This window comes from Bos indicus, chromosome 7, assembly GCF_029378745.1.
Source record: "Bos indicus isolate NIAB-ARS_2022 breed Sahiwal x Tharparkar chromosome 7, NIAB-ARS_B.indTharparkar_mat_pri_1.0, whole genome shotgun sequence".
In the NCBI taxonomy this organism is placed as follows: Eukaryota; Metazoa; Chordata; class Mammalia; order Artiodactyla; family Bovidae; genus Bos; species Bos indicus.
Window position 1 is genome coordinate 40,509,084 of NC_091766.1, and position 23,857 is coordinate 40,532,940.

General features: G+C 39.4%; 1 long non-coding RNA gene across 1 annotated transcript; it reads left to right on the forward strand.

The window, feature by feature from the left end:
• Nucleotides 1-1,251: 1,251 nt before the first annotated feature.
• On the forward strand, nucleotides 1,252-22,015 carry LOC139183909 (uncharacterized). The gene is made up of 3 exons (XR_011567413.1): nucleotides 1,252-1,317; nucleotides 19,779-19,881; nucleotides 21,586-22,015. It is a non-coding gene; the product is annotated as an uncharacterized lncRNA (long non-coding RNA).
• The last annotated feature ends 1,842 nt before the right edge of the window (nucleotides 22,016-23,857 follow it).

Consider the following 23,857-nt stretch of genomic DNA (forward strand, 5'->3'; position numbering starts at 1 on the left):
GGAAACCAAAAAAAAAAAAAATGTGTCATTTGTTTTATCGATATTTGCTTTATTGTTGTGGTCTGAAACAGAACCCACAATATCTCTGAGTTATGCCAGGATTGTTTTTGGTTTCTTCAGATGAACACCCAAAAGTGGAATTTCTGAATCATATTTAATTGTCCCACTTTTATTTTTTTCCATACCACTTACCATAGTGGCTGCACCAATTTACATTCCCACCAACAGTGAATGAGGGTGGCTTTTTCTCCATATCCTCACCAACAATTGCTGAGTTTTTGGTGACAGCCATTCTGACAGGTGTGAGGTGAGGCTTCATTGTGGTTTGGACTTGCATTTCTCTGATGATTAGTGATGTTGAACACCTTTTCTTGCTGGCTGTTTATAATGTTTCCTTTGGATAAAATGTCTACTCAGGCCCTCTGCACATTAGAATTGAATTGAATTGATTGTTTTTTATTATTAAGTTGTATGAATTTATATAGATATTTTGGATATTAACCCCTTATCAGTTATTATAATTTACAAATATTTTCTCTTATTTAGTAAGTTGCCTTTTCATTTTTCTGGTAATTTCCTTTGCCATGCAGAAATTTAGTTTGATGTAATCCCTCTTGTTTAGTTTTGCTTTTGCTGTTTTTTCTTCTAGAACTTTGCTTTTGTAAAAGCAGTTAGTGACTGGGAGAGCAGCAGCATTTGTGCAAATGACTAAGACAGAAAAGAACGCCAGAAAGAGAAAAGTAATGTCAGAGGAGGGAGAGTGGTAAGGGAATTGAGAAGAGATTTTTTGTAATTTCCAGTTCAGTGTATCAGGCATTTCTGGATGACCATGCGTGCGCACGCGCATACACACACACACACACACACACACACACACATACACACACACACCTCAACTGCAAATCTGGGCTGTTTTACTTTACATCATATGCTTGATTTCATTATAGCTCAACCTCTACTTCTTTCTTCAAGCATCCTCACTGATCCTCACTGTGGGTCATCCCCAGTAAAATCCCATAGACAGAGAGGTTTGAAGAGCATAGGTAACCATATCCTCACAAGAAGACTGAGGTATGATTTTTCAAGGTGTTTTACTTATAGAGATTATAAAACAGACAAACAAACATTTTCTAGCAAACCATGAGAAAGGATAGGAAGTAAATCAGCACTGAATGAGTGTCATTACTTAGTCTTCGTACCAGACACTATATATGGACTGTTTCAGTTCCTACTTCAATAACTCTGGGAAAACAGAAGTTCACAAAGCTTAAGAACATCTTCCTCATTCAGGCTGAAGCTGCAGTATGACTCCATGGGGTAAGATATTTAAGTCCATTGATATTGGTTCATCCAGAGGGTAAGTTACCTCCTCACAAGCCCCCAGATGTCATAACTGCTGAGCCAGGACATCATTGCCTCCAGAGTATGAACAATTCCCTTTTATATTCACAAATCTTAGTTAAATATTCTGAAAAATATTCAAGACCTTGTGTAAAGGAAAATCTTATAAGTGTTATGTTTTTTGTTAATAATTTCCAATATGTTAATTTTTAATTTTGGAAGATTGTAATTTCTCTAAAAATGAGAATCTTACACATTGTGCCATTCAAAGCACTTAGCATGAGTAATGCAATTAATTTATGAAGTGATTACTGATTATGTTCACAAATCCAAAGGTCTCATTCTTCAAATAACTCCTTATTCCAGATGGTATGTAGAGTGCTGAGCTGCATGGGTTAGTCTTTCTTGTGGTGGTGGGGTTGGGGTGGGGAGGAAGGAAGAAGAAGGAGCTGGAACTCAGTAGTGATGGGTCTCTGGGACCAGAAAGAAGGGACACAAACCCTCACAGTGGGGGCACCAGCTTCTGCAAGCAGACACATGTCACTGAGACAGGATGGCCTCTCCTGCATAAAGCTGGTCCCCCACCCATTTCCATTGCCTTTTGATGCTCTCTTTATATTTCATTTCCCTGCTAAAATGCATCTGGAAAGTTGCTGTCTCTGGGACTGTTTGGCTTTACTTGCTCTGTTTATCTTTTTTCATGACCATGCAGGGTTTAATATTGTTTTTGTGACTATGACTCAACATTGTCAAAAATATTCAGAGGCAGCATAAATGAGATTGGAGTCTCATTTACTCGGAGCAACATCCACTCTTCCAGTGAATATTGAATAGCTCATCTACCTAGAGGCAGGGGCAGCCTGTTCTGTTCCTGGATGTCTTTTCTAGCTTCTATGGTGCACAGTATTGTATAAGCTGCTTAATGCTTGGCCACTCTTCATTGATCTGCCTGTCCTCTGTCCCATATCATCTTGCTCTCCATTACAGTCCAGTGTTCCTCATACCACAGACTGACCACCTCTACTGCATGGTGCCGGCTTTAGTTTGTCTGGAGTTAAGGGCTAACTTCTTAACTTATACAGAGAGCTTGGTTAAGGAATGGAGGCTTTATTAGCAGCATGTGGTGCTTTTTGTTGGGCAGAGACATTTAGGGATGAAGCCACTGGAAACATATTCTAGAAAGATACAACATGCTTTCTCTCATGAAGTTGCTAGGACTTCACCCTTACCTGAAGCTTGTCCTCTGAGTACATGTGGAGAGGTTATTCTTAGTCTAGAAGAAAAGACTGCCTTCCTTCACAACACGATTGGTGCGGAGACTAAGTGCCTTCTGGGTGAGCTCCATGGATCTGCTATAGTCTTGGTCTCCAGAGTCCCTGCAGACATTTTGATTTGGTGGAGCAAGCTTATGTGCTTATGTAGTGGAGGTTACCTCTGAGGATAAGACTCTAAGATGACAAACCTTCCTATGTCATGCTCCATGCTCACTTCAAAATTATCCCTCAGATGAAATTTGATCTCCTTGTCTACATTTATTTCTGAAAGGGCTCTGTTCTTTCTCCCCAGACATTGAGAGAAAAACCTTGTTCTCCTCTGGCTTGTAAGTTATCCCTGATGTTTTGTTTAATTAGTGTCTGAGGGGTTATCTGATAATTGATGTAGTCTGAGAGTTTGGAGTACTTGCAATTAATGGTAAATCCTAGAAGACCAGAAGACCAGAGGAAATTGACCAATAATGAGGAATGAGAACTCTGTATTTTTAACTTTTTCGGGTAGCTCAAGACTGCTTTAAAACCAGAGTGAAAAATTAATCTGTCTAGCACATAATTCAATCCGAAAGTGGACATTGAACAGCCTTCAGCACCAAACTCAGCTAGTCACCGTCTGTGCATTTTTGAGCAAGTTACCTAATTTCTGTGTGCCTCACTCATGATCAGAAAACTACAGGAAACCCTCATGTCATCATTCAGTCTATTATAAGTGCAAAATGAGTTGATTTTTATAAAGCATAAAGCACTCAGAACAGTGACTGGCACAGAGTAATAGCTTTGGATTTTGTTTTTTTCAGACTACTACACATGGTTTCAACTGCCTGTTCTATTTGTCACATGGAAAGGATGGATAAAAGCATCTTTTGGTAGGCAGCCAGTGTGAAGTGGTACAAGTTTTAATTCATGTAAATAAAAGCTGCTGCTGCTGCTGCTGCTAAGTCGCTTCAGTCGTGTCCGACTCTGTGCGACCCCGTAGACAGCAGCCCACCAGGCTACCCCATCCCTGGGATTCTCCAGGCAAGAGCACTGGAGGGGGTTGCCATTTCCTTCTCCAATGTATGAAAGTGAAAAGTGAAAGTGAAGTCGCTCAGTCGTGCCTGACTCTTAGCGACCCCATGAACTGAAGCCTATCAGGCTCCTCCGCCCATGGGATTTTCTAGGCAAGAGTACTGGAGTGGCTTGCCATTGTCTTCTCTGAAATAAAAGTTAGTGTGTACCATAAAACACAATGGATAGTGACATTTGGGGAGAGTTATTTTTACTCTGTATGTTTCAACTTAATTATTTTTGCCTATAGTTCTAGATGTCTTGATTTGGCATGATATCAGTTTATGGCAGTGGTTTCTTTTTATCCTCTGGGGTTTTAGGAAGCGTTTTGTCTAGGATTAGAATGAGGATAGAAAGCTTGCCTGCAAAAAAGATGGTGAATTGTGCCTGGGTGATGAGGTGGGTTTTTGTTGTTCAGCCACTAAGTCATGTTCAACTCTTCGATCCCATGGACTGCAGCATGCCTGGCTCCTCTATCCTCTGCTATCTCCCAGAGTTAGCTCAGCTTCCTGTTCATTGAGTCAGTGATGTCATCTGACCATCTCATCCTCTGTTTCCCTCCTCTCCATCTGACCTCAGTCTTTCCCAGCATCAGGGTCTTTTCCAGTGAATCGGCTCTTTGCATCCAGTGGTCAAAGTATTGGAGCTTCAGCTTCAGCATCAGTCCTGCTGATGAATATTCAGACTGACTTCCCTTACAATTGATTGGTTTGATCTCCTTGCAATCCAAGGGACTCTCAAGAGTCCTCTCCCACACCACAATTCAAAAGCATCAATTCTTTGGCGCTCAGCCTATTTTATGGTTGAACTCTCACATCTGTACATGACTACTGGAAAAACTATAACTTTGACTATGTGGACCTTTGTTGGCAAAGTGATGTCTCTGCATTTTTAATTCACTGTCTAGTTTTGTCATAGCTTTTCTTCCAAGAAGCAAGTGTCTTTTAATTTTATGGCTGCAGTCACTGTCTGCACTGATTTTGGAGTCCAAGAAAAGTAAATCTGTCACTGTTTTTACTTTTTCCCAATCTAGTCCATTCTGAAGGAGATCAGCCCTGGGATTTCTTTGGAAGGAATGATGCTAAAGCTGAAACTCCAGTACTTTGGCCACCTCATGGGAAGAGTTGACTCATTGTAAAAGACTCTGATGCTGGGAGGGATTGGGGGCAGGAGGAGAAGGGGACGACAGAGGATGAGATGGCTGGATGGCATCACTGACTCGATGGACGTGAGTCTCAGTGAACTCCGGGAGTTTGTGATGGACAGGGAGGCCTGGCATGCTGCGATTCATGGGGTCGCAAAGAGTTGGACACGACTGAGCGACTGATCTGATCTGATCTGATTTGCTATGAAGTTATGAGAGTGGATAACATGATCTTAGTTTTTGGAATGTTGAGTTTCAAGCCAGCTTTTTCACTTTCCTCTTTCATAGTCATCAAGAGGCTCTTTAGTTCCTCTTCACTTTCTGCCATTAGAGAGATATCATTTGCATATCTGGGGTTGTTGACATTTCCCCCGGCAATGGAAATCATCCCAGCTGAACAATAAGACAGTTCCGAAGAGTTCCTACATTTCCCCTGCAATCTTGATTCCAACTTGTAATTCCACCCAAACTGGCATTTCACATGATGTACTCTTCGTATAAGTTAAATAAGCAGGGTGATAATATATAGCCTTGTCGTACTCCTTTCCCAAGTTTGAACCAGTCCATTGTTCCATGCCTGGTTCTAACTGTTGCTTCTTGACCTGCATACAGGTTTCTCAGGAGACAAGTAAGGTGGTCTGGTACTCTCATCTCCTTAACAATTTCCCACAATTTGCTGTGATTCACACAGTCAAAGGCTTCAGTGTAGTTAACGAAGCCAAAGTAGATATTTTTCTGGAACTTCCTTGCTTTTCTCCATGATCCAGTGAATGTTGGCTATATGATCTGCCTCTTCAAAACCCAGATTTTATATCTGGAAGTTCTTGGCTCAAGTACTATGGAAGCCTAGCTTGAGGGATTTTGAGTATAACCTTGCTAGCCTGTGAAGTGAGCATGACTATACAGTGAGAAGGAAATGGCAACCCACTCCAGTGTTCTTGCTTGGAGAATCCCAGGGACAGGGGAGCCTCATGGGCTTCCTGTCTATGGGGTCGCACAGAGTTGGACACGACTGAAGCGACTTAGCAGCAGCATACAGTAGATTGAACGTTCTTTGACACTGATAAGGAGGGGCAATTCCCTGATTTCAATTTATTTCACATGTGCTTTCTTTCATGATGAGCCAGAAGTGGGATGTAGGAATTCTTGGGAATCGTCTTCATGTTCAGATGGGATGATTTCCAAAGGTATAGAGGCTTAAATATATGTGAAGGTGGAAAAAAATAGATGAAATTTAGAGTTTGGTGATAAGGAAATGCTGGTATACATAGAAACTGTCAGGACTGAGACAGAGTCTCTTTATACTAATGATCAACTTCCACACTTCAAATATCTGTTGTGCCACTCTTATTTTTGGCAGTCCTTTTTACTCCAGACTGTAAGGAACCTTGTGAAGGAGTTATATTTTTCACTTTCTTTGATAGAAGACTGTAATGAGATGAATGAGATGCTGGGAAATCTCATAGAAATATTTGTCAGTCCTTTTTTCTCCATTTTTTTGGTGTCCAGTTTAGATTTGATGGCTGGAATTCTAGCAGCCATATTTCTCCTTGAGGCAAACTTGAAGATGAAAGCTGCACACTATGAATGATGGAGCATTCACATAAGCCAGGGTCCCTGATGATCATGGAAGTGCCATGAGCTGTTGACCTCTAGCATCTGTGATATGAGAGAGAGTCTTCCACTTTGTTTTTAGCACCAATTTGGTTTTATGCTTTAGAAAGCTGAACCTAATTATGACAGATGTTTCAAGATTTTCTGAAATTTCTTTCTTAAAATTATTATATTATAGGCTATAAAAAAGGTATTGATATCAGTATTTCCAACAATCTCCCAAACTTTGGGAGAATATAACCTGAAGCAGTCTGTCTTGATATGGATTAAATAGATTAATAATTGAATTAATAGTGAACAAATGAATGATCAGTTTAATGATCAAATGTGATAAAAATACTTAATGTGGCTATGGTTAGTGGAGAAGAGAGATGCCTCTTCTCCTTGGAATGAACTGGAAGGTTCTCTTGTGGAGGGGGAGGGTATAATACAGATTGCCTATATTTCTGGAATTTCATGTTATTTCAGGTATGGTTAAAATTAAAGGAGAAAAATATTTGTACCTGATAACCACAAGAAACATCTCCAGACCAATATTTATTGAACATGAAATCAGTAAAAATTGGTGGTGAAAAATAGACTTTTGTAATCAAATGAACTGAATTCTCATCCCAGTACCCATGTATTCACTATTGGACTTTGAATGAGTTGCAGAAGTTTTCTGAGGCCCAGTCTATTTATCTGTAAAATAGAAATAGTAATATCTGAGCCCTGGGTTGTTATGAGGAAAACTGAAATAATAGATGCAAATTTCTTAGTATTCATGGTATATAATTTAATAAATAGTAGTTTACACTTGGGCTTCCCTGGTAGCTCAGCTGGTAAAGAATCCGCCTGCCATGCAGGAGACCCCAGTTCAATTCCTGGGTCAGGAAGATCCTCTGGAGAAGGGATAAGCTACCCATTCCAGTATTCTTGGGTTTCCCTGGTGGCTTAGACTGTAAAGAATCTGCCTGCAATTCAGGAGACCTGGGTTTTCGACCTTCAGGGATGTTCATTGGCAAGCACTGACTGAGATGACACATAATCACACTTCTGAGTTATATCTGTCTTAAACCCATAAAGATGTTGGAATTGACCTGTCTCTGAGCAGAACATGCAATCTATGTGATGCAGTCATGGATAATTATTGTACTTCAGTACCTTTGACCTACCCTATTGAATGGCAACTGCTGGGAGCCAGCGTGAGGAACTCCGCCCATGGCAAAGGTCATGAGGAAGGAGGCTCAGCATACGCAAAGGCGGGATCAAGCCTCAGGAGTCCCCCTGGAAATTCTCGAGCATCTACCCCCAAAACCAGAGTCTGCCTAGTTTACTGCTTTGTGCTCTCACCTACACCTCTGACTTTACGGGGGGCTGTCCCCCACTACCTCTCTCTGAAAAAAGAGTTAACTTACAGCTCCAGTTAATAAAGTTCCTGGGTGTGATAGTGTTTCAACCTACAAACTCCTTTGGAAGTCCTCTAGCCTGCCTGAATAGGTTTTTCTGGCCACATGTGATTGTTCAGAGCCTCCCAACTGTGAGAGGCATGAGATGTTCTAAACTGTCTAATACAGATTCCTTTGAGCAGTTAAAAGATTGATTAGAAATTGTATTGGTGAATGGTTTTTCACTTGTTGGGCCAATGTTTGCTGCTAAGTCTCCATATCCCTTACCTACTGTGTCCCTGGCAGTGTATTGATTGATATAATTGGTGTATAGAAATGTAAGTAGTAGCTTTAATGTCTGTAACTTTGGACCCTTGAGTTAATTCTTTTTCTTGTTATAGCCCACCATACCTTTTCCCTGTAGGAATGCAACTTTATCTAATGCTTTTGGAGGGTGGCGCCTGACTAATCACCTTTAGAGAAAAATAAGTTTTCTGAAGAAAGGGTCTTAAAATGTTAACAGGCCTCTGGGCCAGAAGATTATGCAAATCACCTAAACTTTTGCATATGATAAGTTTGCAGGAAGAAAGCCTGGCTTACTGCATGACTCTACCCCTTCCCCCATTATCCTCTATGCATAACTTAAGGTATAAAAACTACTTTGGAAAATAAAGTGCGGGCCTTGTTCACCGAAGCTTGGTCTCCCCATGTCATTCTTTCTCTCACCTTCTGGCTGAATTATTCAGCCTCTTTTCTCCACTGAATTTCCTCACTGAGCTATCCGTATTTAACCACTCTGTATATACTTAATTAACGTTTAATTAAGCAATTGTTTCCTGATCCTTGCTGACGCCGTCCCCGCTTCGAATTCCCTGGATCCACTGGGGCTGGACCCCCATAGGCAACTTCCATAGTATCCAATAAGACCCATGCTCAGAAATAAATAGAAGATGATAAGATCATTATTTATTAACATCCATGATTTGGTCTCTTTGGCATCTATTCCAACCAATTAAAATGAAAAAAAAAAAGAAAGAAAAGCAAGGTTTCCTTTCAGATCATCAAATTTTATTTGTGTCACAATAAAAATTATGTTAAGTATACTAAAGTCATCATATGTTGTACATAAATTAATAACCAATTTCAGACAACTTTATCTCAGTCATGTGGGTATGAATCACGACTCAGCTGGTAAAGAATCTGCCTGCAATGCAGGACACCTGGGTTTGATCCCTGGGTTGGGAAGATTCACTGGAGAAGGAAATGGCAACCCACTCCAGTATTCTTGCTTAGAGAATCCCATGGACAGAGGAGCCTGGCAGGCTACAGTCTGTGGGGTCGCAAGAGTCAGACACAACTTAGCGACTAAACCACCACCACCACTATTAATGAAAGAAAAATGAAGGACTGCTTCTGTGGGAAAAATGTTTCAAAATTAAATTTGGTGTATAAGGACTGTATTTTCAGATTAACCAAATAGGAAAAACCAAATGGGAAAAAATAAAGACTTATAATATTTGGGAAAAATAAACAAATAAAATTAAGAAAATTAAAAAAAAACTGAGATTTTTTTTTAAGAGAAAAAAAGAATAGAAAGACTGATAAAGAAGGAACAACAATGATTAAATAGCACCGTTTATGAGAGACAGTGTTACAGACAACATGACAGGTTTTAATTTATATTTTTGAAACACTATACTATTAAAATCATTTCCAGGACATTTGAGAGTATGACCCTGAATTAAAACTTTATGTTTGCTAATGCCTTATGACTACTAGAGGTTTTTCTGGAATAGTTAATTTATAAGTGCTTCCAGATAGTTGCTGTAAATATTCAACTGATACATCAGAGTGCACTGCTAACAGGCTATGCAGAGATAGTTACATGCTTCATGGGAGACCAGGAGAAGAAAAATACAGGTAATTATTTTCAGACCAGCTTTAGGATGCATTACCACTGGACCATACCGTCTGCCATGTTTCTTGCTTAGACTCAAATTAAATAGGATAATTAAATTAAAATAAGGAAAATTGTCCAGATGGGTGAGAAAAATAAGAAACCTTATTTTTATGATTTACTTGCTGTGGCTTTGACAAGATACAAGAGGCAGGACATGAATGAGAGATGCTGTCAGTGGCAAAAGTAGGAGCAGGAAGAGCTCTGAGCAAAATCAGGGGCTATCCAGATCTCCAGACTTGTCTTCCATTCTCTCTGCTTATCACTCTTTTTCTTTCCAGAACATTTTGTCTTTCATTGCCCTGACAACATGAATGTGCTGATGTGTTCTTCAATATAGGTCTCTGCATCCACAGAATTCTCAGCATATACATATTAAAATACATGCTCATTTATATTATATTTATATTGATACTATATAATATAAATCACATAATTATGTACATTGTATAAAACATACCTATATAATTGTCTACCTTTCTATTTTTTAACTTTTTATTTTATATTGGAGTAGAGTTGATTAACAATGTTGTGTTGGTTTCAGGTGTACGACAAAGTGTACACACTTCTATATTTAAAATAGATAACCAACAAGGACCCGCTGTATAGCACAGAAATGAGCTACCAGCAAACCCTTATGATGTAACTTCTTGTAATCTGGTTTTAGTTAAGGCTCTGTTTAGACTACCATTCCAGTTCTGAGTCTGAATGTTGAGGTCCCCGTGTGATGCCACACCTCTGTAGCTTCTTGTTCTTCCTTGTTCTGCTTCGGGGAATATTTCAGATATTTAGGACACAGCACCGGGAAGATTTTCTCAGTACAGATTCATCTTCCAGATAACATTGTTTTCACAATTTCTAGGATCAGGAGCCAAACAGCTTCTGACCTGTACAATCTTTCATTATAAAATTAAATAATTTCTGAAATTCACAAAGGCTTCATGAGAGGTATTACAAAGAAACTGAAAGACGATGTTTGATAGATACTATGGGAGGTACGCTTCAACTTTCACGTGTTCTTTCTCCCAAAATGCTTTTCTGAAAATCCAGAAGCTGACTGCTAGTTTTTCTTCCCCATCTTCCTTTACACAGTTAATCTCCTCCCACATATAGCCCACATATGGCCTTCCCAGATGGCACTAGTGATAAAGAGCCTGCCTGCCAATGCAGGAGATGTAAAGAGACGTGGGTCTGATCCCTGAGTCAGGAAGATCCTCTAGAGGAGAGTTTGGCAACCCACTGCAGTATTCTTGCCTAGAGAATCCCTTGGACAGAAGGGCCTAGTGGGCTACAGTCCATAGGGTTGCAAAGAGTCAGACACTTTGTGACTGAAGTGACTTAGCATGCATGCACACACACATATAGCAGAACAGGTATTTCTTTCACTCATCCCGAATATTTCTGAGTAGATGACTCTATATTGCAAACAAGGGGCTAATTAAAACAAAGGGATGATTTTTTTTTTTAAAGTATCACTTTTAAAGGAGTATCACTTATAGCAGAGAGCCCAAGAGAGGTTAGGTAGGAAATGTTGAAGGCAGGATTGCCTCATTTCCCACGATGATGAATATGATGAGTCCCATGCCTTCTCCCTCTCATCTAACTAAATTGATCTATCTCTGCCAATTTACTTTTTCTCTGTTTCTCATCTCCATATTAATGTCTATTTCTAGGTTAAAATGTAGACTTGACAACAATGTCACAGGGATGTATTTTTAAAGACACATTTAATAAAAATAGTTTTATTATTTTCAGATTTTTCAGATGAATAATAAATCTAATAGGCTTGTTCATTAGAAATTGACAACTGGGTCATGGAGGTAGATGGGAGACGTTTTCAAAGAGTTAATAAACTAAACCTACAAATCCAACCTGTGATTAACATGTTTAAGTCAAGCAGATGGTAAATAATGCACCATAGCATACTCCCTTGCAACTGTTTAATGAAAAATAGTTGGCTGAAAATGTGCAGACAAGTGCTTACTTTCCCCAGTGTATAAGCAAAAGTATTTTACAGACTGTTGTCCTATTGTAAATAGTGCTGAAATGAACACTGGGGTACATGTGTCTTTTTAAAATATAGTTTTCTCAGGTTATATGCTCAGAAGTGGTAATGCTGAGTCATATGGTAGTTTTATTTTTAGTTTTTTAAGGAATCTCCACGTTGTTCTCTATAGTGGCCATATCAATTGACATTCCCACCAACAGTGCAAAAGGGTTCCCTTTGCTCCACATCCTCTCTGGCATTTATTGTTTGTAAATTAAAAAAAAATTAATTTATTTTTTATTGAAGGATAATTGCTTTACAGAATTTTGCTATTTTCTGTCAAACCTCAACATGAATCAGCTGTAGGTGTACACATATCCCCTCCCATATTCTGCCCATATTTTGGAAATTAATTCTTTGTCAGTTGCTTCATTGGCAAATATTTTTCCTATTCTGAGGATTGTCTTTTCATCATGTTATAGTTTCCTTTGCTGTGCAAAAGCTTTTAAGTTTAATTAGGTCACATTTGTTTATTTTTGCTTTTATTTCCATTACTCTAGGCAGTGTGAAGAGAATCTTGCTGCAATTTAGGTCAAAGTGTATTCTTGTCTATGTTTTCCCCTTAGAGTTTTCTACTTTCTGGCCTTATATTTAAGTCTTTAATCCATTTAAAATTTATTTTTGTGTATGGCATTAAGAAGGGTTCTAATTTCATTCTTTTTTAAAATAAATGGTCTTTATTTAATAAGTGATCTTTCAATTTTTCAAACATACAATTATGATGACTACTCTTTTTTCTCCTGAAAGAAGAAAAGAGTCCTATATGACTTTTTAAAGGAAGTCATAAATGTGACTTTACTTAAAGCTGAATAGAGAAGCTAGATTCCTTCTTGGTTACTTCTTTTAATGCTCTTGGTTTTGTTCTTGAAGGACAATTGCTTTATAGAATTTTGTTGTTTTCTGCCAAACCTCAACATAAATCAGCCATAGGTATACATGTGTGCCCTCCCTCTTGAACTTCCCTCGCACGTCCCTTCCTATCCCACCTATCTAGATTGTTACAGAGCCCCTGTTTGAGTTTCCTGAGACATACAGCAAATTCCTGTTGGCTATTTATTTTACATATGGTAATATAAGCTTCCATGTTACTCTCGCCATACATCTCACCCTCTCCTCCTTTCTCCCTGTGTCCATAAGTCTGTTCTCTATGTCTCCATACTTCTCCATTGCTGCTGCTGCTGCTAAGTCGCTTCAGTCTTGTCCGACTCTGTGTGACCCCATAGACGGCAGCCCACCTGGATCCCCTGTCCCTGGGATTCTCCAGGCAAGAACACTGGAGTGGGTTGCCATTTCCTTCTCCAATACATGAAAGTGAAAAGTGAAAGTGAAGTCGCTCAGTCGTGTCCGACTCTTAGCGACCCCATGGACTGCAGCTTACTAGGCTCCTCCATCCATGGGATTTTCCAGGTAAAAGTACTGGAGTGGGGTGCCATTGCCTTCTCCATTGCTGCCCTGCCAATAAATTCTTCAGTACCATCCTTCTAGATTCCATATATATGCATTAGTATACGATATTTATCTTTCTCTTTCAAACTTACTTCACTCTGTATAACAGATTCTAGGTTCATCCACCTCATTAGAACTGACTCAAATGTGTTCCTTTTTATGGCTGAGTAATATTTCACTGTGTGTATGTACCAAAACTTCTTTATCCATGCATTTGTCAATAGATATCTAAGTTGCTTCCATGTTCTAGCTATTGTCAATAGTGCTGCAATGAACATTGGGGTACATGTGTCTTTTTCAGTTTTGGTTTCCTCAGTGTATATGCCTAGGAGTGTGATTGGTAGGTCATATGGTGGTTTTATTCCTACTTTTAAAAGGAAACTCCATACTTCTTAGTGGCTGTATCAATTTGCATTCCCACCAACAGTACAAGAGGTTTCCGTTTCTTCACATCCTCTCCAGCATTTATTGTTTTAGACTTTTTGATGATGGCCATTCTGACCAGTGTGAGGTGATATCTCATTGTAGTTTTGATTTGCATTTCTCTAATAATGAGTGATGTTGAGCATCTTTTCCTGTATTTGGTAGCCATTAAGTATGTCTTCTTTGGAAAACTGTCTGCTTAGGTCTTTTTTCACTTTTTGACTGGGTTGTTTGTTTTTTTTTGGTATTGAGTTGTATGAGCTACTTGTGTATTTTGGGACTTAACCCTTTGTCAGTTGTTTCATTTGCTATTATTTTCTCCCATTCTGAGGGCTGTCTTTTCACCTTGTTTATAGTTTTCTTTGCTGTGCAAAACTTTTAAGTTTAATTAGGTACCACTTGTTTACTTTTGCTTTTATTTCTGTTACTCTAGGAGGTGGGTCATTGAAGACCTTGCTCTGATTTATGTCACTGAGTGTTCTGCCTATATTTTCCTCTAAGAGTTTTATAGTTTCTGGTCTTACATTTAGGTCTTTAATCCATTTTGAGTTTATCTTTGTGTATTGTGTTAGGAAGTGTTCTAATTTCATTCTTTTACACATAGCTGTCCAGTTTTCCAGCAGCACTTATTGAAGAGGCTGTCTCTTCTCCATCATATATTCTTGCCTCCTTTGTTAAAGGTAAAGTGCTCATAGGTGCATAGGTTTATTTTTGGGCTTTCTATCTTGTTCCATTGGTCTATATTTCTGTTTTTGTGCCAGTACCGTACTGCCTTGTTGACTGTAGCTTTGCAGTATAGTCTGAAGTCAGGCAGGTTGATTCCTCCAGCTCAGTTTTTCTTTGTCAAGTTTGTTTTGCTATTTGGGCTCTTTTATGTTTTTGTACAAAATGTGAAATTTTTTGTTCTAGTTCTGTGAAAAATGCCATTGGTAATTTGATAGGGATTGCACTGAATCTATAGATTGCTTTGGGTAGTATAGTAGTTTTCACACTACTGATTCTTCCAATCTAAGAACATGATATATCTCTCCATCTGTTTGTATTGTCTTTGAGTGCTTTTATCAGTATCTTATAGTTTTGTACATACAGGTCTTTTGTCTCTCTAGGTGGGTTTATTCCTAGATATTTTAATTTTTTGTTGCAAAGGTGAATGGGATTATTTCCTTAATTTCTATTTCTGATTTTTCCTTGCTAGTGTATAGGAAAGGAAGGGATTTCTGTGTATTAATTTCATATCCTGTGACTTTACTAAATTTATTTACTAGCTCTAGTAATTTTCTAGTGGCATCTTTAGGGTTTTCTTTAGATGTATAGCATCATGTCTTCTGCAAACAGTGAATGTTTTACTTCTTTTCCAATCTAGACTCCTTTTATTTCCTTATGTTCTCTGACTGCTGTGACTAGGACTTCCAAATCTTATTATTGAATGATAATTATGAGAGTGGACACCTTTGTCTTGAAGTACTTCTTTCCCAATTTTAAATCAGTTTTTTGTTCCATGTCCGGTTCTAACTGTTGCTTCTTGACCTGCATATAGATTTTTCAGGAGACAGGTAAGGTGATCTGGTATTCCCATCTCTTGAAGAATTTTCCAGTTTGTTGTGATCCACAGAGTCAAAGTTTTTAGCATAGTCAATGAAACAGAAGTAGATGTTTTTTTTTTGAATTCTCTTACTTTTACTATGATCCAATGAATGTTGGCAATTTGATCTCTGGTAGATCTTTTCTAAGTCCAGAAAAATGCAATATAACAAAAGAGTGCAGTAGAAATAGGAAATAAAATAAATTTATTTAAAAGTGAAAGCATTAAAAAGTAAGTAAAAAATAAAAAATTAAAGAACAATAAAAATAACAATAGAACAAAACAGAAAAGAACAGAAGAAAATTAAATATAGAAAGAGTAGTAGTAAGAAGACTATTTTCCTTTGGCCTCAGCTGTCAGTGTTCATGCTCCCCACAGTGAGCTCCAGCCAATCTGCCTACTCAGGAAGTCATTCAATATTTTTAGGAAGGTGTTTGGACCTGCTATGAGCACTGTGGGGCCAGTTCAGATTCTAATCTGGCTTTACTCCAGCTTGTACTTGCTTCCAGTGTCCACAGTTGTCCTCTTCTTTAATCACACAGCCACTGTGCTTAGTTTTAGTTTTGGCCCCACCTCTGCTTATATGCTTCTCTCCAGTTCCCTGCCCAGACAGAAGGGGGGCAAAAGCAGTGGTTAATTAGGGCTCACTTGCTCAGTCTGACTTCCCTGGTGGCTCAGATGGTAAAGCGTCTGTCTACAATGCGGGAGATCCGGGTTTGAGCCCTGGGTTGGGAAGATCCCCTGGAGAAGGAAATGGCAATCCACTCCAGTACTATTGCCTGGAAAATCCCATGGACAGAGGAGCCTGGTACGCTACAGTCTATGGGGTCGCAAAGAGTTGGACACGACTGAGCGACTTCACTTTGGTTCAACTTCACTTGCTCAGTTTGGCCAGAGTGAGGAATCCAGCAGTTACAATTGGAATGCACCTGTGGTGGTAGAGACCTTGAGGGTGTTGCTACAGCCTGAGGGGGGCCATGCATTCTCCTTGGGGAGTTGGCTCTGGGTCCCTTGGCATTGCCAGGCTGCACAATCTTCTGGGATGGTGTGGGCAGTGACCTGTACTTGCTCACAGCTTAGTGGCATCAATGGTGGCTGTTGTGGCCACATCTGGGGTCAGAGATAGAAGCCACAGCTTGCATTGCCTCTGGAACTCATGATGTTGGTGCTCTGCCATCTGTCATTTATGGAGTTAGAGGGTCTTTGGGAGGCCTGCCCTTCTCCTTGTATACCCCATGACAGGCATCTCTTGCCTCTCTGGCTAGCAGAAGCTTTTCCCTGGATTCCCTTGGCTATGTCATATTAGCCCCCACAGACTGTCTTCATGGCAGTCAACCCCAGTCCTCTCCCTGGGGTCAGACCTCCAAAGCCTAAGCCTCAGTACCCAGTCTCCAGCTGCCTCAGCAGGCATGCAGACAAACATCTCAGGTTGGGGGGTGCTGGTTGGTACCAATCCCTGTGTGGAATTCTCTATACTTTTCCCTCTGCACCCCTGCTGCTGCACTCTTCTCTGAGGCTCTGAAGCTCCCTACTGTCTCCACAAGTGAGGGGGTGTCTGAATGTATGGAAAATTTTCCTTCTTCACAGCTTCTTCCCAGAGGCACAGGTCCCATCATGATTCCTTTCTCTCTTTCTTTCTTTTTCATTACTTCTTTTGTCCTACTCCATTATGGGGAAATTAACTGACCTTTTTGGAAGTCTGTGGTCTTCTGCCAGTTTTCAGTTGATGTTATGTAGTTGTTTCAAATACGGATGTATTTTTGATGTATTTGTGGGGGTGGAAGGTAATCACCATGTCTTACTCCTCTGTCATCTTGGAGGTCCCCCCCATAACACATCTCTTTTTCTTTATCCATTTATCTGTTGGTGGACACTTAGGTGGCTTTCATATCTTGTCAATTGTAAATAATATTTCTATGAACATAGCATTGGGGTGCATTGTATCTTTTTGGATTAGTGTTTTGATATTTTTTGGATAAATATCCAGGAGTGGAATTTTTAAAAAATTAATTAATTTATTTTAATTGGAGGGTAATTGCTTTACAATTTTGTGATGGTTTTTGCCATATATCAACATGAATTTGCTTCATGTATACACATGTTCCCCCATCCTGAGCCCCCTCCCACCTCCTTCTCCACCCTATCCCTCTGGGCTGTTCCAGAACATCAGCTTTAGATGCCTTGCTTCATGCATCAAACTTGCACTGGTCATCTATTTTACATATGGTAATGTACATGTGTCAATGTTTTTCTTTCAAATCATCCCATCCTTGCCTTTTCCCACTGAGCTCAAAAGTCTGTTCTATACATCTGTGTCTCCTTTGCTGCCGTGCATGTGGGATCATCGGTACCGTCTTTCTAAATTCCTATATATGTTAATATACAGTATTTGTGTTTCTTTTTCTGACTTACTTCACTCTGTATAATAGGCTCCAGGTTCATCCATCTCATTAGAACTGACTCAAATGCATTACTTTTTATAGCTGAATAATATTCCATTGTATATATGTACCACAACATTCTTATCTATTCATCTGCCAACAGACATCTAGGTGGCTTCCATGTCCTAGCTATTGTAAATAGTACTGCAATGAACATTGGGGTGCATGTGTCTCTTTTAATTCTGTTTTCCTAGGGGTATATGCCCAGCAGTGGGACTGTTAGGTCATATGGCAGTTCTATTACCAGTTTTTTAAGGAATCCCAGGAATTGTTGGGTCATATGGCAGTACCCAGAGAAGGTAATGGCAACCCACTCCAGTAATCTTGCCTGGAAAATCCCATGGACAGAGGAGCCTGGTAGGCTGCTGTCTATGGGGCTGCACAGAGTTGGACACGATGGAAATGATTTAGCAGCAGCAGCAGCAGCAGCATGGCAGTACCAGTTTTAGTTTTTTGAAAAACCTCCATACTGTTTTCCACAGTGACTGTGCAAATTTACTTTTCCACTAATGGTGTACAAGGGGTCACTTTTCTCCACACATTCTCACAGACATTTATCATTTGTGGTATTTTTTTCAAGGCATTCTTTTTAAAGAATTATTTATTTCTTTGACTGAATTGGGTCTTCATTATGTCATGTAGGATCTTCATTGTGTCATGCAGGATCTTTCATTGTGGCATACCGACTATTTAGTTGTGGCATGCGGGCTCTCTAGTTGTAATGCACAGACTCTGGAGCATGAGAGCTCAGTTGTGGTGCATGGGCTTAGTTGCTCCATGGAATGTGGGATTTTAGTTCCCCAACTTAGGAATTAAATGTATGTCCCCTACATTTCAAGGAGGATTCTTAACTACCATATGACCAAAGAAGTCCTTATTTGTGGTCTTTTGATGATAGCCATTCTGACAGGTATTAAGTGATAAGTGATCCTCAATGTCTTGCTGCATACTACAGAAGAGAAAAGGTATTAGATTTAGGCCCAAATATAAAAATTCTCTCCAATTTTCCATAAGCCTTCCTATTTTCAAAGTCCAAGAAAAGACAGAATCCTGTGCAGTGAGCACATATTTTTATTCTACAAAAACAAGAGCTTAAACTTGTAGCCTTAACAGCATAGTTTGAATCTTATTACTAATTATCTCTTACTTCAATGAGTAGCATTGCATTTTATCTGATTTCATGGAAATATTGTGTGTTAAGAAGGTCTGAGAACTTGTCCTATTTGGTAGTCACTGGCCATTAGTGACCTGACTTTGAGTTCACAACGTGTCTGGAAATTAATTTCTTTATATATAAAGTTAGAATAATTTAAACTGTATGTAGGATTGTATTCTTTAAATTAATGAAGTGTGACCAGCTGGGCTCCAAGAAAATCATATATATTCTGTTTTCTACAACTTCTCAAAGAAATTCTTGTCTTATTGCAAGAGGTAGTGCCAACACCAATTTAAAGAGCTAAATAAAACACTGTTTTGTTGTTGTTGTTGTTCAGTCACTGAGTCATGTTCTATTCTTTGCAACCCCATGGACTGCAGCACACCAGGCTTCCCTGTCCTTGACCATCTCCTGGAGCTTGCTTAAACTCATGTCCATTGAGTCAGTGATGCCATCCAATTATTTTGTCTTCTATTGTCCCCTTTTCCTCCTGCCTTCAATCTTTCCCAGAATCAGGGTCTTTTATAATTGGTCAGCTCTTTGCATAAGGTGGCCAAAGTATTAGAGTTTCAGCTTTGTTGGGAAGCCCAGTACAAAATAGCCAGTTGGAGGAAGTCCTTGGGAAAATGGCGAAGGGCCAGAAGTACCCCAGCTTGGTGTGCTCGGGCAGAAAAACATCTCCTGCCTTTGGTTATGCCTGGCGCCAAGATTTAATAATAAATATTAAGGATGTTGCTTGAGAAAACGGGTTATGGGATAAGTACATGGGTCACTTAGAGCGCGCTGTCCTTGAAATATTTTTACTGACTAGGTGTTAACCCCCTACGCACTCTGCTGGCTGTATACTCTAAGCTCTTCGTTCCTACTTCTATAAAAAAGGCTTGACTGCAGAAATAAACTTGTCAGTCCTTGCAAGAGACTGTCCGAGTGTCCTTCTTTCAGGTTCGTCGCTTCCAAGTCCCGGAGAGAAAATCCTTAACAAGTGGCGCCACGAACAGGGGCTTGAAAGGAAGGCTGAACAAAGCGACGAGCCCTGCAGAAAGAGGTAAGCAGGATGGGACAACATAGCAGTAAAATTCCTTTCATTTCTATAATGCATCATTTTTTGAAACAAAACGGTGTTAATGTTTCCAGAGATCAGTTGAATGACTGCTATCATATACTATTGGAACAATTCATGGTTCCCAGAAGAGGGGACACTCAATCTAGACATATAGAAAAGGGTTAAAAATAATGTTTTGCAAGCATATCGGCAAGGGTTACATGGTCACTCATATGGGCTATCATAGAACAAATTGAAGGGCATAACGTTAATTTGGAAGTGAAAAACTATTCAAGCTTTACATGAATATGAGCATAAGGAACAAGATATGCAAGATGCTTTGAAATATAAGGATGTTATGCTCAATCAGACACAATCCTTAGAAAAACAACTTAGAGACCTATATACAGGATGTGTCAAAACTGAAGCCGCTTAGAACGGAGGTCATTTCATTCAATGGACAGCCCAAATCTGAGGTTTTTCCTTCTGCTCCACCTGTAACAGCAATTGCTAACTTTGTTCATACTAATCATTTCGCTCCTCCTCAGGAGATGCCTGCTTGCGCTTTCGTTTTCCCAATGCAATTTAATCAACCTGACCAAGACCAAAATACTTGGGCTAATCTAGATTTTGGCATGTTGTCTAGCTTTAAGAAAGCATTCACTCTATATGGACCTAATTCTCCTTACTGTATAGAATTTCTCAGAGGATGGGCTGACCTTTGGATGCCATATGATTTTTTTCAAATAGCAAAGATAATTCAAAATCCTCGACAATTACTTCAATGGCACATTTGGAAAATTCCAGCAGCCTTACAGCACTTCGCTAGTGTTTATGGGACTGTGGGTGTGTTTCGTCCTTCTAATTATACCTTCCTATACAATAGTACTGGCTATATTCAATCGTGTGTTCACCTTCCGCACTTGTTTATTGTAGGGCATTTTGATATTGACTTATCGGCCAAGATTGTTGATTGTACTGCATGTGCATTGTATACCTGCCTTAATCACACCATTTCATATCACAATGCTAGCATTGCACTAGTTAAACAAAGATCTGAGTTATGGCTTCCAGTAAACTTAACTAAGCCTTGGACTGGTTCTGTATTTCTTTCTGTATTGTTGAAAATTGGACTTAGGTGATCTAAGTGAATCATTGGGTGGATTATTGCAGGCATCTTAAGCCTTATCTTTATTGTGACTGTAAGAACTTTGTCCAGTATGGCTTTACATAATTCTATACAAAATCATGATTTTATCACTGCTTGGCACAAAGACTCTCATGATCTTTGGACTCGACAAGCTCAAATAGATCAGCAATTACAAACATGAATTAATGACTTACAAACTGTGGTTATCCACTTAGGAGATCAAGTGCAGCAACTGACTTTCCAAACACGTATACGTTGTCACTGGAATTTTACTTCTTTTTGTCTGACTAACATGCCCTATAATAGCACTGAATATCCTTGGGATAAAGTTAAAGCACATTTGCAGGATCTCACAGATAACTCAAGTTTAGACATCAATTTGTTGAAACAACAAGTTGCTAATTTTCAAGTTAAGGTACCTAAGGAATTGTACAGCACTCAATTTTATGATACTTTAACCAAAACCCTATCATCTCTAGACCCTAGAGCTTGGTTTTCAGGAAGCAACATTTTTATATATGTATTAATCACCCTGCTTTTTCTGTCATTGCTTATAGGATTCAGATGTCTCTACTCAAGACTCTGTGCCTCCCACGATGGAGTCCAACTAGCAGCTGCCATGTTTAAATAAAAAACAAAAGGAGGATAGTTGGGAAGCCCAGTACAAAATAGCCGGTTGGAGGAAATCCTTGGGAAAATGGCGAAGGGCCAGAAATACCCCAGCTTGGTGTGCTTGGGCAGAAAAACATCTCCTGCCTTTGGTTATGCCTGGCGCCAAGATTTAATAATAAATATTAAGGATGTTGCTTGAGAAAACGGGTTATGGGATAAGCACATGGGTCACTTAGAGTGCACTGTCCTTGAAATATTTTTACTGACTAGGTGTTAACCCCATATGCACTCTGCTGGCTGTATACTCTAAGCTCTTCGTTCCTACTTCTATAAAAAAAGGCTTGACTGCAGAAATAAACTTGTCAGTCCTTGCAAGAGACTGTCCGAGTGTCCTTCTTTCAGGTTCATTGCTTCCGAGTCCCGGGGAGAAAATCCCCAACAAGCTTTAGCATCAGTCCTTGCAAAGAATATTCAGGACTGATTTCCTTTAGGATGGACTGATTGGATCTCCTTGCAGTCCAAGGGACTCTCAAGAGTCTTCTCCAACACCAGATTTCAAAAGCATCAACTTTTTAGCGCTCAGCCTTCTTTATGGTTCAGCTATCACATCCATATATGAAGAATGGAAAGCCATAGCTTTGACTATATAGACCTTTGTTGGCCAAGTAATGTCTCTGCTTTTTAATATGATGTCTAAGTTTGTCATAGCTTTACTTCCAAGGATCAAATGCCTTTTAATCTCATAGCTTCAGTCACCATCTGCAGAGATTTTGAAGCCTAAGAAAAAATAAAATAAAACATTGTAATCAAATTATTTTTACTAGTATGTGGAATACTGATATTCCCATCCCATATTTGTGTTTGGTGGGTCTGCAAGAGGCAAGACAAAGCAGCCTTGGGCCCTGGAAAGTCATATGAACAGTAAATGTGGAAAGCAGAGGGGCAGAGACACTATCTAGTCACTTGAACTAGATTGGACTGGCTGAACACCAGCCTCAAGTTCTGGCACTATCCATACAAGATGAAGACACATTGGGTGGAATAGAAGGAAGAAGTGACTTTTCTCTTGACTTCTCAATATGTCAGGAGACCAAACCACTCTCTATAATATCTGGTCTCCCTTACCCCATTTTTCCCATGTTAGAAGGTATGGATTCAGCTCTTTGGAGTTGCTTGGCTCCCCACAATTACATGGTTTTAATTTTGTGAGTCCAGGATCAAAATAAATTGATCTAACTTAAATTTTATGTAAAACTCAGTAATCATCCTCTCTTCAAGAAAATCTGACTTCCATACTTGGGAATTTCCCTTGATACCTCCCTTGTGAGTTTTGCCTTCATGTGTGGGGACCTGAGCTGATCTCTAGATGAGAGCATCAGTCCCTAAGGTCTTAACTCTGTAAACAAACTGATATCTATCTTCAGGCCCCTAGATTATTTCAAATCCCCAAGGTGACATGATATTGAAGTTGTCCTCCCATCCCCTTATTATGCACAAGTGAAATATCATCATATGTATTAAAGCTCTTAGTGATGCATGCTTCCCTTCATCCCTGGGGAACATCTACTATCTCCTTAATCCTAGGGTGCCTGTTTATATAGGAGTAAGATAAAACATACAGATTTGAAATGTGGCACCACGCCACCTCATCCATTTAGCTAAGAAGAGATGCTATCTGTGGCCATTCCTGATAACTTTTGCCCACAGTTAACTATTTCTTTTTCAAGCTGTGATACTTAAAGTTTCATTTTAAGGCATTAATGGGGCATAAATTATTTTTGTCCTCAATCCCCCATCAGTTTTTGTTGGAGTTTCCTTCCTTCAGAAGATCCAGAAACTAAAAGGGACCAGAATTAGCTGCCTTATCCCTGAGAAAACTCTCTGGAATCAAAGTAAGGAGGGCTAACAGACTGTTAGGTCTTCTACTTTCTGGGAGGAACAACAGTGAAGATTTTGATATGTGCTTTGCTGTAGCAATGAATCTTTTTCTGTACCTTTGATCATTTGAAGGATTTATGATTATCTTTGTGATGGTTCTAGTAGGGTTTTTATCTGTTAGGGTGACAGAATAAGAAAGTTCTCAAAGCCAACTCACACTTTAATTTCATCTTGGAACACAGCAACTGCATCCAATTAGAAAACAACAGAATGCATCACATTTTAACGAACTGGATCCAAGACAGGTAGATTAGGATAAATTACATTCTACTTGCTTCC